We start from the raw sequence: 17,613 nt of genomic DNA, 5'->3' as shown, positions 1-17,613 counted from the left end.
GATTAATTAGTTTTGGAGTGAATTCTGTACATACAAATATGTAAATATATACACATAGTTAACTTAATATAAACAGAGATTAAAAGGGCTACTCAGAGTTACCTCAAATCTTATTAGGTGAAGGTGGTCAAGTGGTTTACAATACGGACTGACAACTTGGGCATCATAAGTTCGAATCCAGTTCGTTCCACAAAAATCACTTTCACTTAGGATGTTGGCAACCTTCAGATGATCCCTCCCGTAAGTATCATCTAATGTCTTACTAGAAATAATTCTGACCAGAAAATTATTAGGGAAACCAATGCCAACAATAGAATCTTTGGATTCATACGACGATGATGATGATGATGATGATGATGGCCTGGGATCTTAGTAAAGAAGATAGAACAGCTCAAAACATAGTTGTATACCATTTTTCTTTAAAAGCGTTTCCCTCATTTTTAAGTTGTGATACTCTTTGAATATTTTTCTACTCCCAACTACTACTCTCTCGAACGCATTAACAAATTTTCTGCGACTCATTAAACATAAAAGAAAGAAAGACAAGCAAGAAAAAAAATAGAAAGTAAACAGTAGGACTCTTTGGCCTAGTTTCAGTGTTGTTTTACAAACATTTTACAGTAAAAATTAAATAAACTAATTTGAACCATGTTGATTACAAGCAAAATAAGATTAGAATATGTTTTTAAAATAAGCAGTTTGAGAGTTGCATGAGAAACCATATGTCTTTCTATTTCCAGCCAATGATACCAAATTATGTATTTTTTTTTTGTTTGACAAAATGATAACATTTTCAGATGTTTTTTAATACACAGATATTAACATATAATGCATAATATAGACGTCCATATACATTTAAAGGTACTTATAACAAAATCCGACTTATGGTCAATTATGTCTGATGACGTCAATTCTGAAGAGATTAGTGTCTCGGACTCGTAAACTGTCTGAAACCATATCCACAGAGACATTTCATAATTTAGACGGTGAGAACAAAGAGTCTATGACGATGAACGACATTATTGTCCATATAGTTCCTTTTTTTTTTTTTTTTTTAGCACATCTTTGAAAATCAGAAGAAAAAAAATGAGTCCATCAATTATTTTCATCTCTTTTTTTTTCGTTTTTTTTTTCGTTTTTGTTTTCGTTTTTTTTTTTTTTGTTACAAAAACGTTTATTTCCTTTCATTCTTTTTCTTCTAACTGAAAACACATTGAGTGGAAACGAATAAGATTTTCCATAGGAATTTGAAATCACCTCATAAACTTATTTAAGTAGTTTTAAAAAGAAACAAACACACACCTACAACCCTTAAAGCGACTGAAGACGCATGTACATAAAATATAATAGATTTTTGACAAATGGTTTTAATTTAAACACTGATTCTTTACTTTCAACTCATTGATTTTACGCTGTCACATATGTAAATCTATACTCTATCAAGGACACCTTATAAACAAATAAATAAAATTAATTAACAAAATAAACAATTGAATACAATGAAAAACAAATAAATAACAAATAAATAACAAATAAAAAGGTTATTTACCCAGTATAACTTGAGTCAGCTACTCTCATAGAACACATAGTGTCCTAGATGAATGCAGACCACTCACGATGTTCTGCAGTGGCCAAGATAGCTATGGGCAGCCAGTTCTGGTATAACGTTGCAGAAACAAACAAGCAAAAAAAAAAAAAAAAATTCCGACCCAGCTTTTCTTTCTTTTTAACTCAAGTAATGTTTTTCTTTCTCTCCATCTCGACATCAGCTTAAAGAGTCTCTCTCAGCCACTGAGGAGCCACATGTCCATTTCCAATCTTTTCTTTCTGCTCCACTACATGCCAGCCGCAGACAGCCATTTCTTATCTTCACTTTACACGTCAGTCTACTTTGGCGTTGACTTTTTTTTTTCGACCACGTGCTGTCCTTTTTTTCTTTTTCTTCAGATGCAAGCCCAAGCACACTTGCCAATTTGCATATGTGTCCAAACGCTGCTCCTGCTGCTAATACAATCACTTGATATCCATCCCTCAGCTGCTGCTGCTGCTATTTTCATATGCACTTGTATGGTATGCGCTCTATTACATCGGGATCAGCGACAAATACTGTACACCTGTAAATCGTAAGTAGATTCAATGTCGGCTTTGATATTGTGTAACCACATCTTCAACTGGTCTCCAGTATGTTTTTACCAATCCTGGAATGGTTCTGGAGTTATTGCTTCGTAGATTAATTCTCCTATATTAACTTTCAAAGTTTAGATATGTTTCTAGAAAATAAAAATATTTAATGCATTTTGATAAAAACTAGAAAAAGGATTCTAAATATAAGGTTTAGTAGCATATATATTTTGATTTTAATCTTCATAAAGGGACATAAGATTAATACACCGAAATCTTCCATAGCAAAAAAAAAACTGGAAGAATGAGCCAATCAACAGCGTGTCAAGTATTTTCTGGATGGATTCATCCAGGAATATATAGATAAGAAAGCCTCTATAGACTGGCTAAAAAGAGGATCGCTCCGCTATAATATAATGGTTGGCAAAGATCAAGGCTTGATGGCCAATACATTTAAGAAGATGAGTTGTGTCAGCAATGACAACAAATGCAAGTTCTTGCATAGAGAAGTAGAGAGTGTGAGCCACCTGATATTTAACTGTAAGATTCTGCTGGGGGATGGCTACTATAGAATGTGGAACAATGGAGTGTCTAAATATCTCCATTGGGCGACCTGTAAAATTTTGAATATCAAATGCAGCAGAAAGTCCTAGAAACATATACCAAAAAGAACTATGCAATTCCTACAGCTATGTACCTAAAAAAAAAAAAAACAGAGCTAAGCTAACATATTTTCGTTTCACAGGCATATACTTACACAATAGTAATATGGGACAAGAAGGGGAACAAAGCAAACTTAGCAGAAGTTAGCGTCCCCAATGATGCTGGTTTCAACAGAGCTGAGAGCGGAAAAATAATGAAATACCAAGACGTTATATACGACATGAAAAGAAACGAGAATCTTAGAAAGATCACCATCATTCCAGTAATTATAGGAGCAATCAGACCCATGAAAAAGAATTTCAAAAACTACCTGGCAAATATACCCGGTGAACCAAGTGCAAGAGAGATTAAAAAATTACACTTAAAGGGACGATTAGAATCTTTAAAAGATCTGTTAGTTGGAATGCATGAGACAATAGGTAAATATCTAGGTAGGATGCCTCACCCCAGCTAGAAAAAAAATGATGAGAAAATTGAAAGTTAAAAAGTGTAAAACTTTTCGGTTTGGTGGATTCATTTTATTGACTAGCATACTATGCATACTAGGACAATTGTTCTAGTTTAGTGTATTCAGCTTTGGATATTTCTATAATTTTGTTATTAATGAGTAATTTTTATATTTATTTTTAATAATAAAACAATTTTCAACATTTAAAACATTCAAAGGGATGTTTGTGGACAGCCAACATTTTGAATTTATGAAAAAAAAAAATATATATAAATACAATATGAAAAATAACTAGTTCAGTACAGATGCCCCCCCCCAAAAAAGAATTCACTACTTAACAAGGCCCAGAGGCCACTCGAGAATAAGGGTTAATGAGTGTATGGTAGTCAATGGGACAATAGCGTAATAATCGTTAATAGTGGAAATTTGGTAAATTGGATTACTTAAGGGAACGGCTCATCAAGAACTTGTTTACCATATTGAAGTCAGCTGGAAAGCAGGGAAATGGAAGAAAGTTCCACAATCGTGCAGTTCTAAGAAAGAAACTTTGTTCATAGAATCCATGTCTAAGTTTAAGCACGGATAAAGAGTGGGGGAAATTATTGATAGTGTTTTCAGCTAGACGAGTGTTTCTCGTGAAAGTTTGACAAGGGAGGGACCATAGACTCGAGCTCAGACAACCACTTGCCATTAAAAAAACGATAGAGCAGAGACGGACTCGCAACGTCTCTTCTGTGATAAAGAGGCTGCAGGGAAGAGAAAAGGGCATCCCCCACTAGATTATGAAGTCTATTTTTAACTCTGATTCCTGATGTGTTTCCCCTTCACATTAAATCTCTAACTAAATGTGCTATTAATTCCAGCACAACTTTGAGCATTTCTGTACATTTCTTGAACAACCATAACCAACCACGTGCTTATACATAATTTAGGGAAAACTAGCTGGCAATTCGGCATTGCTCGGTCCTACTATACGCTTAAACATGATATTTGACTCTATGCGAATTGTGTATGTATTATTATAGAATCAATTCTGTATTATTATATATTACAAGGAATAATTTGCCCAGTGGACTAATCGGCAAAAAACTATATAAAAAATCTAATAATGATAATGTGGTTCATCAAATTCCGTCTGTGTTTGTTAACAATATCACAGAAGCTGATATTTGGATTTCACGATGAAGGCCCTGGAAAAGTCATTTCTGATTAATGCTTAGTTTTAAAATATGTAAATGAAGAAATGATTTGCTGCGGTTTTAAATGGCACCTCTTCTTTTATCCTAAATTGAACTCATTAATAAAAAAAAAAATTAAAAATTAAAATAAAATGATGTGGTACACCCGGGCTTCAACAGGGGATCATTTAATCTGTAGCCAAATGCTCTACTACTAAGCTATATATCCAGATTATGATAAATCTTCTTTTTTTAAGAAGAAGAAATGATTTACTGAAATTTTATTTTCCCTTTGCCGGTGTAACATAAAATATTCCCCTGTAAAAATTATTCTTTTTGTATCTACAAGAGAGAAAAGCTATTTTTAAGATCAAATCTTTTCAATACTTATTAGATGAATTTCTATAAAAAAAAACATATCTAAGAACACTGTCAGACATATAAATTAGCTTTGCGTGAAATTTGTAAAAGATTGGTTCAGCCATTTCGGAATGTATAAGTAATGAAGTAACACACGCAAAGTGACTTTTATATAATAGTAGAGATAGAGATTAATCAAACAGCATCTCTTGACACACTGGCAAACGTTTTTTGTGTCAAATCTGCAAAAGCAAAACACAGTGGCCTCTCTACATACAAGTTAATCTATTTACGAGAAATTTGAGACACAAGATGTTTTCCGAGTAAAAATCTTCACCTACATACGAGAGAAAATCCAAGTTACAATAGTTTCTAGATACTACCACTAGGTTGCCGAGTAGTCGAGATTGCCCAACATCAGCTCATCACAGTTACTACATGTGTTATGCTGCTTTTGTCACATTGCATCTCCTTTTTGTGACCCTAACCATGAATTTGAAAAAAGGAAATGGAAAGGTTCCTCCAAGAAAAAAAAGAGGATGTTTCGATCGAAATATAGCAAGAGATAATAGACAAACATTAACCTGGTGTTCGTATGAGTGATGTAAAGCAGTACGATCGGTCATTATTGACGATCTGTACGATATTGAAACAAAGTAAGCGCTCATAATAAACTCGAATTTAATTGCCATATCATCTACTTTATCTTATTTCTATATTTTTATGTTTAATCACGATTCGAATGTGTTTTTAGCAATCAGGAATATGTCTTTTATAGTTAACTAGCGAGGGGTACCCGGCGTTACCCGGGTGTTTGAAGGTGTATGTGAAAAATTTTTTTAAATAAAAAAATGTTTTGGTAGATAAGTTTGAATTTATTTAATTACTTAAATTATCAGGTGCACGTTTTAATGACTTAATGAGGTCAACTTTTGACTGTGGGGTAGCATTTAATTTAGTGCGAGAATGCTTCTTTTTCCCCCCTCCCAAGACTTTGGAGGTGGGGGAAACATTATAGGAAAGGGCCTAACCTACATGCGCCGAGCAAAAACTGTTGAATATTTATCTTCCCGAAGTCGAGCAAATTAAATAGACAGGCGAGCTCCATTGTTAACTGTGAGATATTACGATTTACATGTGATATAAAAAGTTTTAAAATGTTGTGAACCTACTGACCGCTTCTCTGAAAAAAGCCTTTCTTGGACATACACAAAAAGCGAACATACATTTTCACTTTTAAATATATAGACTAGCGAAGGGTACCCGGCGTTGCCCGAGTGTTTGGAGGTGTGGGGGAGGGGGTTAAGAAAAAAAGTAAGTATAAGGATCGAACCCGAACCGTTGAGGCAAAGTTGTGAAAAAAAAAACGTGCGATGTTAACCATTGCCCCACCACGACATGCTTACGGAAACATGTTTGAATTTATTTAATTACTTGGATTTAGCAGGTGCTCGTTTTAATGAGTTAATGAGGTCAAGTTTGACTGTGGGATTTCATTTATTGCTAAACGCTTTTTTCCCCCCAAGATGTTATAGGAAAAAGACTAACCCACATGCGGCGAGCAACAAATATTGAATATTTATCTTCCCGAAATCGAGCAAATTAAATAGACAGGCGAGCTTCATTGTTAACTGTGAGATATTACGATTTTCTATGTGATATAAAAAGTTTTAAAAAGTTGTGAAGCGAGCGACCGCTTCTCTGAAAGAAGCCTTTTGTAGACGCACAGAAAAAGCGAACACACATACATACATACATTTTCGATTTTATATTTATAGATTAGGGTTAACTTTGATGATTTTGGGAGCTGGGAATGGCTTAATTGGTTTTCAGTTATCTCTGATAGGAAAATCTGTTATGAGAAATTCTAGATATGAGCTCCATCCAGGAACGAATTAATCTCGTATGTAGAGGCCCCACTGCACATTTATTGTACCTTGCTTGAATATAAAACACGATTGCATTTCATTTGTTTATCTGATTTCTTCGTTGCTTTTCAATTATTCCCACAACCACTTTCAGTACTTGATCAGATAATCACTTCTGTAATTGCATCTATCAAGAGCTCTTCATTTATTCTTGTAAGAGTTATCTATTGTACCAAGATCTCATCTTTTGGAAGAACTCTTTTCTTTTATGATCCCATTATCAAATAGTGACCCTCACAACGCCTGTTTCATCCACAGGTTTTAACATTTCTGCAACAACATCTGGAGGGGGGTGACATTGGCTCAGTGGTTAGTGACACTGACTGATAACCTGGGTGTGCCAAGTTCGAATCTAGGTCGTTCCCCAGAAATACTTTCGCTTAGGGATATTGGGAACCTTCAAATGGCCTCTTCCGTAAGTACTCAGTATCCTTCTAGAAATAATTCTTCATAGAATGATACCAAGAAAACGAATGCCAAAAATATCATCATGAAAGATGCTCAACAACAGTAATAGAGTCCTGCAGCGTTAGTCTGATTCATTTTATAGTGTCCTATACAACTTCTTATACAATTCTTGTGGCTGATTCAGATCTACTTATCTATCTTGTCAGGCTCTTTGCTCAGACCAATGTTGCTCTCTCTCTCTCTCCAGATCCAGATTTGCCTCAGATCTTCAGGATCACAATTGCCATCATGTGCATGGCTTTAGGTCGTCCTATGTCTGTGCCATGGATTCCACAGCAATATAGTTCTCACCAGCTCTTGCTTGCTCTTCTGGCAGTAACTGGCAAATCTTAAATGTTGCTCCCTGATGGTAGTAGATATGGCAGGTAGATTGCCATAAAGTTGCTGCTGCCTGGGATATTTTAACATTGTTCATAACATACGTCTAGCTTTCTTTCCAATCTTTTAGTGAGTGTTTACGGTAAACAGGGACAGACTCCATCACTGCCCTGAAGAACTGTCTTTTCAATTTGTCAGTTAGCTTTGAGGTCCATACTAACTACAGCTTATCCAATGCAGCCCATGCTTTTGAGATACAAATTTCGATATCTCTCTCCATGGAACTTATGTTGCTGATATAGACCCTGAACTGGCTAATGGGGCTCTCGTGAAGTCATGAGAAGCAGTATGATAATAGCGTGCCTTAGCAGAAGAATTAAAGAATCGGTCAATGACAGGGCACAAAAGACGCTGAGTGGAAGATCAATCGTAAATTAACGATTAGGGTCAACCAGTCTCATTGAGAAACTACTGCATTTCACTTGTAGACGTAGCTCACACAAGTGCTATTATTTGAGCTATCGAAAGATATAATGTGCTAGTTCAGATACTGCTCCTGAAATTACAAGATTTTCTTCATCCTCTGAAAATTCAATAATCAGCAAGTTCTTATAATACTAGCAGGACCTCTGGAAATTTCACAGCTGCATTTTCCATAAGTATTATAAGTATTATAAGTATTATATTGCTGCTTGGCATTCTGTGAACGTTTAGCGTAATTAGAAACTCTGCAATATTATTGTAGCCCTTTTGTTAAACTGTAAAAGTATTTATCTAAGTAATCTGGTTAATGTAGTGCCAAAATATAGCTGGTTATTACGGTTTATCTCCAATATCCTTATAGGAATCTGTGACATAATTCCCTTGTATGGATGCCCAGTGTGAACGGAAACCCTACAATATCATTATAACATCTTTAGACAGAACAGATTATACGCTTGGATTCTAGCCAGAATACCAAGAAAGTATATTTTAGTTTCATGTATGGCTCAAAAGTGGAATCATTAAAAAAATTTTTTTTTTTTTTTTTTTTTTTTACATTGCGTTTTCGGTGATCAGGAGATCCTATTTATTAAAAAGGAGGATAGAAGATGACATACTACAAACATTAAATTAGCATATCTATATACTAATTTAATGTTCGTAGTATGTTATATATATAATATTATGTTATATATATAATATTATAATATAATGTTCGTAGTATGTATCTATATACTAATTTAATGTTCGTAGTATGTTATATATATAATATTATGTTATATATATATAATATTATAATATAATGTTCGTAGTATGTATCTATATACTAATTTAATGTTCGTAGTATGTTATATATATAATATTATGTTATATATATAATATTATAATATAATGTTCGTAGTATGTATCTACTAATTTAATGTTCGTAGTATGTTATATATATAATATTATGTTATATATATAATATTATAATATAATGTTCGTAGTATGTATCTATATACTAATTTAATGTTCGTAGTATGTTATATATATAATATTATGTTATATATATAATATTATAATATAATGTTCGTAGTATGTATCTATATACTAATTTAATGTTCGTAGTATGTTATCACTTTTTTTTTGATAAATAGGATCTCCGATTGAATAATTTATAATCTGGAAACTGAGAGACACGTACGTATATTAAATGTACTACGGTGTTAATATATAGATCATTTATATATGTGTATTTCATCCTGTTCATTTGCTGCTAGTAGCGCATTGTCATTTCGAATGCACTCCTTTCCAGCAATATCCATATTTGTCTTTGCCATCTCTTTAGTTATCTTGAATACTTCATCCTTTTGATCATCTCTTTGTATTAAGTTGAGAAGCAAGTTCTTGCGGAATTGTTAATTTTAATTTTAAATGATGTAATCTCAAATAATTTTTCGCTAGAATACCTTTACTTTATATATCATTTTAAAAACTATTTTTCGCTCTAATCATTTAAATTACAATCGTTTTAAAACAATTTCCTTTTTTTTCAGAACACTGAATACAAGATTGAAAAAAAGCAAATTTGCCCAATTTTCTTATTATTTAAATTCAAGCTAGGCCGAAAAGCTGCTGAAAGAGCTCACGATATCAATGAAGCATTTGGCCGAGGAATGTTAGACACATCATGGGTCAATACGTCTTCTACCAAGAAACAGCAATTGCTCTTGACCTTTTTCATAAGCTTCCGACAACCAAACTGCAGACGCTGAAGTTGGACAGATTTATTCTTGAAAATAATTAATAAGAAAATGACACAAAAATCTTATAGGTCAGATGTCTTTCCTAGCACCAACCCACTGAGGCGATAAGGATCACTGCTTTTATCAATACTCCATTGTATCAATACTCCATCATAAAAATACTCCATTTTATAAATACACCATTTTATCAATATTCCACTTTATCAATATTCCATTTTATCAATATTCAACTTTATCAATACACCATTTTATAAATACACCATTTTATCAATACTCCATTTTATCAATATTCCATTTTATCAATATTCAATTTTATCAATATTCCATTTTATCAATACACCATTTTATCAATATTCCATTTTATAAATACACCATTTTATCAATATTCCATTTTATCAATATTCCATTTTATCAATATTCTATTTTATAAATACACCATTTTATCAATATTCCATTTTATCAATACTCAATTTTATCAATATTCCATTTTATCAATATTCCATTTTATCAATACACCATTTTATCAATATTCCATTTTATAAATACACCATTTTATCAATGCTCAATTTTATAAATACACCATTTTATCAATATTCCATTTTATCAATACACCATTTTATCAATATTCCATTTTATAAATACACCATTTTATCAATACACGATTTTATCAATATTCCATTTTATAAATACACCATTTTATCAATATTCCATTTTATAAATACACTATTTTATCAATATTCCATTTTATCAATATTCCATTTTATCAATACACTATTTCAGCAATATTCCATTTTATCAATATTCCATTTTATAAATATTCCATTTTATCAATATTCCATTTTATAAATATTCCATTTTATAAATATTCCATTTTATCAATATTCGATTTTATCAATATTCCATTTTATAAATATTCCAATTTATCAATATTCCATTTTATCAATATTCCATTTTATCAATATTCCATTTTATAAATACACCATTTTATCAATATTTCATTTCATAAATATTCCATCTTATCAATACACCATTTTATCAATATTCCATTTTATCAATATTCCATCTTATCAATACACCATTTTATCAATATTTCATTTTATCAATACACCATTTTATCAATACACCATTTTATCAATATTCCATTTTATCAATATTCCATTTTATCAATATTCCTTTTTATCAATATTCCATTTTAACAATATTCCATTTTATAAATACACCATTTTATCAATATTCCATTTTATCAATATTCCATTTTATCAATATTCCATTTTAACAATATTCCATTTTATAAATACACCATTTTATCAATATTCCATTTTATCAATATTCCATCTTATCAATATTCCATTTTATCAATATTTCATTCTATCAATATTCCATTTTATCAATATTCCATTTTAACAATATTCCATTTTATAAATACACCATTTTATCAATATTCCATTTTATCAATATTCCATTTTATAAATACACCATTTTATCAATATTCCATTTTATCAATATTCCATTTTATCAATATTCCATTTTATAAATACACCATTTTATCAATATTCCATTTTATCAATATTTCATTTTATCAATACACCATTTTAACAATATTCCATTTTATAAATACACCATTTTATCAATATTTCATTTTATCAATATTCCATTTTATAAATACACCATTTTATCAATATTCCATTTTATCAATATTCCATTTTATAAATACACCATTTTATCAATATTCCATTTTAACAATATTCCATTTTATAAATACACCATTTTATCAATATTCCATTTTATCAATACACCATTTTATCAATATTTCATTTTATCAATACACCATTTTATCAATATTCCATTTTATCAATATTCCTTTTTATCAATATTTCTATTTTATAAATATTCCATTTTATCAATACACCATTTTATCAATATTCCATTTTATCAATACACCATTTTATCAATATTCCATTTTATAAATACACCATTTTATAAATATTCCTTTTTATCAATATTCCATTTTATCAATATTCCATCTTATCAATACACCATTTTATCAATATTTCATTTTATCAATACACCATTTTATCAATACTCCATTTTATCAATACACCATTTTATCAATATTCCATTTTATCAATATTCCATTTTAACAATATTCCATTTTATCAATATTCCATTTTAACAATATTCCATTTTATAAATACACCATTTTATCAATATTCCATTTTATCAATATTCCTTTTTATCAATATTCCATTTTATCAATACACCATTTTATCAATATTCCATTTTATCAATATTCCATTTTATCAATACACCAATTTTATCAATATTCCATTTTATAAATGCACCATTTTATCAATATTCACTTTTTATAAATACACCATTTTATAAATACACCATTTTATTAATCTTCCATTTTATCAATATTCCATTTTATCAATACTCCATTTTATCAATACTCCATTTTATCAATATTCCATTTTATCAATATTCCATTTTATAAATATTCCATCTTATCAATACACCATTTTATCAATACACCATTTTATCAATATTCCATTTTATCAATACACCATTTTATCAATATTCCATTTTATAAATATTCCATTTTATCAATACACCATTTTATCAATATTCCATTTTATCAATACACCATTTCATCAATACTCCATTTTATCAATACTCCATTTTATCAATATTCCATTTTATCAATATTCGATCTTATAAATACACCATTTTATCAATATTCCATTTTATCAATATTCCATCTTATAAATACACCATTTTATCAATATTCCATTTTATAAATACACCATTTTATCAATATTCCATTTTATCAATATTCCATTTTATCAATACTCCCTTTTATCAATATTCCATCTTATAAATACACCATTTTATCAATATTCCATTTTATCAATATTCCATCTCATCAATACACCATCTTATCAATACACCATTTTATCAATATTCCATTTTATCAATATTCCATTTTATCAATACACCATTTTATCAATATTCCATTTTATCAATACACCATTTTATCAATACTCCATCTTATAAATACACCATTTTATCAATATTCCATTTTATCAATATTCCATTTTATCAATATTCCATTTTATCAATACACCATTTTATCAATACTCCATTTTATCAATACACAATTTTATCAATGCTCCATTTTTATGTGCTTGCCCTTCAAGAATAAAAACCACATCACCTACCCTTTTGCGATTTTAATTTTGTTCACTCCAGACAAAACATGAGGCCACCTGACATAAGGAGCTAAATAAATAAATAAACATACTAAAAATCAATAGAAATCCACTTTTTAGAAGCAGGGAGAAAATGAAATTCAAAACATGACGATTAGAAAATCAGACACGTGCAATATTTATTTATTTTTAAAAATAAATATTTATCAAGTCCAGTGGGTTAAAATAAAAAAAGATTGCGCATGTGTCTGATTTTCTAACCATCATGTTTTGAATTTCATTTTTTTGTGCTTCTAAAGAGTGGATTTCTATTAATTTTTACGTGTGCGCATGATCGAGTGTTTACCGACTAAATTGGACGGTACACCATCTATCTTTGACAAATAGGCACTCCATGGCAAATAAGAAACAAATGCATTGTTTAAAAGAAAATGTATTGTCTAAAAGAAAATGTATTGTCTAAAAAAAATCCTGATGAGGGCTTTGTTAAGCCAAAAATTCGACTCTTTAAATAAATGAATGTTTATTTAAAAAATAAAAAATATTACACGTCTGATCTTCTAACCATCATGTTTTGAATAAACATAGTACTGCAAGATTAAAAACTACCCAACAAGTGTTAAATTGCAAAAATAAAATAGAATTACTCACTGGTTGTTTGCTCTTGTAACCAATGCAGAATCAGACGTGATTACAACATGGATACAAAGAAGTATGTTGCATTGAGTAAAATTTTAAGATAAATCAAACAAATAAGAAATTTTATAATAAGTGAATTTAAAATTTAAGGAATTATAAATATGGATGTTTAAATGTCGCAACAACATTGACCATCTGAACATTCTGTTATGATGATGGATGATATGCTCTTAATTGCAAAGCAAGAAGTATGTGATCCCCAACTGCTTGATTCCAGTTCCAAGAAAAACTTTAGGATGACCGAGAACAATGCTGAGTTAAACAAAGAGCACATACAGCACTTAATATTCCCAAATGGACGCCCATTTTAGTACTAACTAGGCTCGATGATGCTTTACTTGGGTGATCTAATAGAAACTGGGGTGTCAACGTGATGATACCATATAATCTCTATATATAACATTCATAACATTTTCCCCCACTAACTATCGACACAATAGAAAACTAAAAAGGCCATTTCTATGCAAATTTTTCGCACTCACCATTCAAACCTAATAGTGCAAGAATACACACATTTTGTCACCTTTCTAAAAAAAATTATAATTTGCCTTCCTTGCCTTACTCTCAGCTACATAATCCCACATAGGTAGTAAAAAATCTTTCCCCCGCTTTGAATTTAGTTCTCCAACACAACCCAAAATCACTGAGTCTTTTTTTCAAAGTCATACTTAGCCAAATGCCACCGGGAAATACGCACATATGGAAGCAGAGAACAGCATAAATATATGTTTTTTTTTTCTCAGTAGGTTTTTCCTCATCAAACATACCATTAAATTGCTAAACCTAAACACAAATTCCATGAACAAAGCTTCTTTCTTAGAACTGCACACTTGTGGCACTCTCTTGAATTTCTCTGCTTTCCAGATGACTACAATTTGGTCAACTTCAAGTCCAACATGAATAAATTCTTGTTGAATCGTCTCCTTAAGTAATCTAATTAGCCAAATTTCCACTACTAATAATTACTATGAAATTATTCCATTGACTACTATATACTCATTAACTCTTATCCTCGAGTGGCCTTCGGGCCTTGATAAGTGGTGACTTCTTGGAAAAATATTCTTTATAGCTTATTGCTCTCTGTACAAACACAGAGCTTACATTACCTATTGTTTTTGTTTATATTATGGCTTATACTTTCCGTGTTACTGCTTTAATTATTACTATCCATATTTTTTATTGTTTTGTGTTATTAACAGTATTCTTATTTTTGTAACTAATAATTGAAGGAGAACGGACTTTATGGCTCCAATACATTTTTTTGTCTATTGCTTTTATTAGTAGTATTAATACTTCAATTATTTATCATATTATCCGTTACAGCTCATAATAGGGGAAATGCCAACATTAATATTCTTACCTGTTCTGTATTTTCACCCAAGATTATAAGCAATATTGTACCAGTTACATTATTTGTAATATGCTTGCTTGAATACTTAACTCTGATTTCTATGCATCTTCGATACCTTTACCTAACATTTTTAAAAGAGATATCGTTTTTATATATTTTATTAGCCACATAAATACCATACATTGCATAAATACTGTTACTACTATTAGTACTATTATTATTAATAACAACTCCAGTACCTGCCAGTGACAGTGACCATCTTACAAGAGCAATAACCACCACAGATGATAGTGTCCACCACTGGATGACGGTGCTCACCAGTTTAAAAGACAAGCGATTTGTCCATCAGTGCCCACCCCTGCCACAAAGTTCTAATAACCACAGTTGATTTCATTTCAGGGCAGTTCACTGGTGCTGATACTGCTCATGGCCGCCCGATTAGTAGATTTCAGTTTGAAGTATTCCAATGGAGGCTGACACTGATAATAGTCACTAATGAGTTCCAGTTGCAAAGGCAGTCAGTGCCCAAGTATAAACGCAAGTAATCACCTCAAAACAACTCTCATCAAGTGATGACAATCATAGCTGGAGGCTTTTGCAAGCTGCCACTGTGAGACGATGCCAAACAGTAGAAGCTGGATGATTTCATTTGGGCTATGGCTGCTAGTACATGCAATTTTCCAGGGTTGGCAGTACCCTTTACTAACAATCGTATTTTCGTTTTTTTTCTGGGAGAAGGGCATCCTTTACCAAATCTGTCCTGGTCTTTGTGACATACTTTCACCGAGCAACGCCAGTACAGTAACCCTGCTAGTTATAACTATAGGAGAAATTTGTTAAATAATTAATTGAAAATATTAAATATGATGTATGCAAATATATAAAATCTTGGTTAAAGATTGACTTGAAAATAGAAGACACTATCAATGAAAATACACTGATAGTCTAAGAATTGAAATTCAAATTTATATTGAGAAATTTCCTAAACAATTCATAATTTGCTAACATAATTTTTCCCAGTACTCTAACCACTGCGCTACGTGTCCTTGCGGACAATTCTAGTACAAATATTAGGAGCCTTAAACCTATTTTTATTTCTAGTTGTAAATATCACCATTTATTACTAATTATTACTATATATTAATGTATATCTATCTCTATACTTATTATTTGTATATCTGAATGTTTTTACTTAATATATAATTTGTAAATAGAAATACAATAGAAATTATTGAAGTTTATGAAAAGTTTGCTATAATTTGAATACAAATGTAAGAGATTATTAAATTATATAAATAAGAAATTTGTTAAAGGGTAAATGCAAAAAACTATGAAGCTAAATGAGAAATTTGTTAAAGATTTAATTTAAGACATGGGAAATTATTAATGTAAAAAATGATTTATTTATGATACAAGAAACTATAAAAGGTGCTGGGGGAGTGGGGAGCTGCTTAGAACAACCGTTTCCTGCCTTAATAGGGTTTTAAACCGGTTTCAGAACCTTGTAGATGATGTCCTTTTCTCCTCCTTGCTACCTCTTTCTCACAGAAGACATGTTGCGAGTCTATCTCAGTTGTATTGTTATTTTCATGGCAAGTGCTCGACTGAGCTTCAATATATTCCCCTCCTTCAAAGACATTCACAACAAACACTCACCTAGCTACAATCACTGTCAACAATTTCCCCCACCTTTCTCTGCCTAAATCTAAATGCAAGTTTTATGAACAAAGTTTCTTTTCTAAAACTGCTCACCTGGGGAATGCTGTATTGCAAATCTGCTTTCCAGCTGACTACAACACGGTCGTCTTCAAGTCTGATGTAAATAAGTTCTTGTGGAGCTGTCCTCATAAATAATCAAATTCTACCTAATTTCCACAGCTATTGATCACTCCATTATTTTCTTACTGACTATTTCCACTCATTAACCTTTATCCTCGAGTGGCCTTCAAGACTTGATAAGTGATGACTTTAAAAAAAAAAAGTAATGAGAAATTCGCTAAATATTAAATTTAAATTGTAAGAAATTATTCAAGTAAATAAATGAGACATTTCTAAATACTGAATTGAAAATATAACACACTTGTGTAAATATATATAAAAATTTCTAATGTTTAAGACGTTTCTGAATTTTTGAGATGAGGATTGGTTATTCGTATTATTATTATTATTAATCAGATTACTGTTCTCGTCTCGAGAATGATTTTCACAACGTTTTGGTCCATGTAACTTCCAGTCTTCTTCAAGTGTACCTTGTCAAACTCAAGAATGTTTCTGTTGGACTCGAGGATTTGGACAGAATTTCAAGTAGAATTATTTACTTCACGGGGGTAGTGTGCTCTTGTTCTGTCAGCCATGACTGGATAAAAGTCCTAAGTAATTCGCAATTTTTTTTTTTTTTTTGGATTGAACCTTCAATCTTCAGGAGAATATCACTTTTACAATTGATTTTTCCCACTGTGCCACGGGTCCTTGCAGACAATTCTAGTACGAATTTAAGGAACCTTGAACTTATTTTATTTCTAGTTGTAAATATCACTATTTATTACTATATATTAATGTATATCTATCTATTTGTATATATTTATGTTTTTACTTATTACTTGTTTATCTGTTGTTTATAATTACTGGTTCCCACATCG

This window comes from Euprymna scolopes, chromosome 17, assembly GCF_053919585.1.
Source record: "Euprymna scolopes isolate OS-2025 chromosome 17, ASM5391958v1, whole genome shotgun sequence".
NCBI classification, from domain to species: domain Eukaryota; kingdom Metazoa; phylum Mollusca; class Cephalopoda; order Sepiida; family Sepiolidae; genus Euprymna; species Euprymna scolopes.
This window is presented reverse-complemented; position numbering follows the sequence as displayed.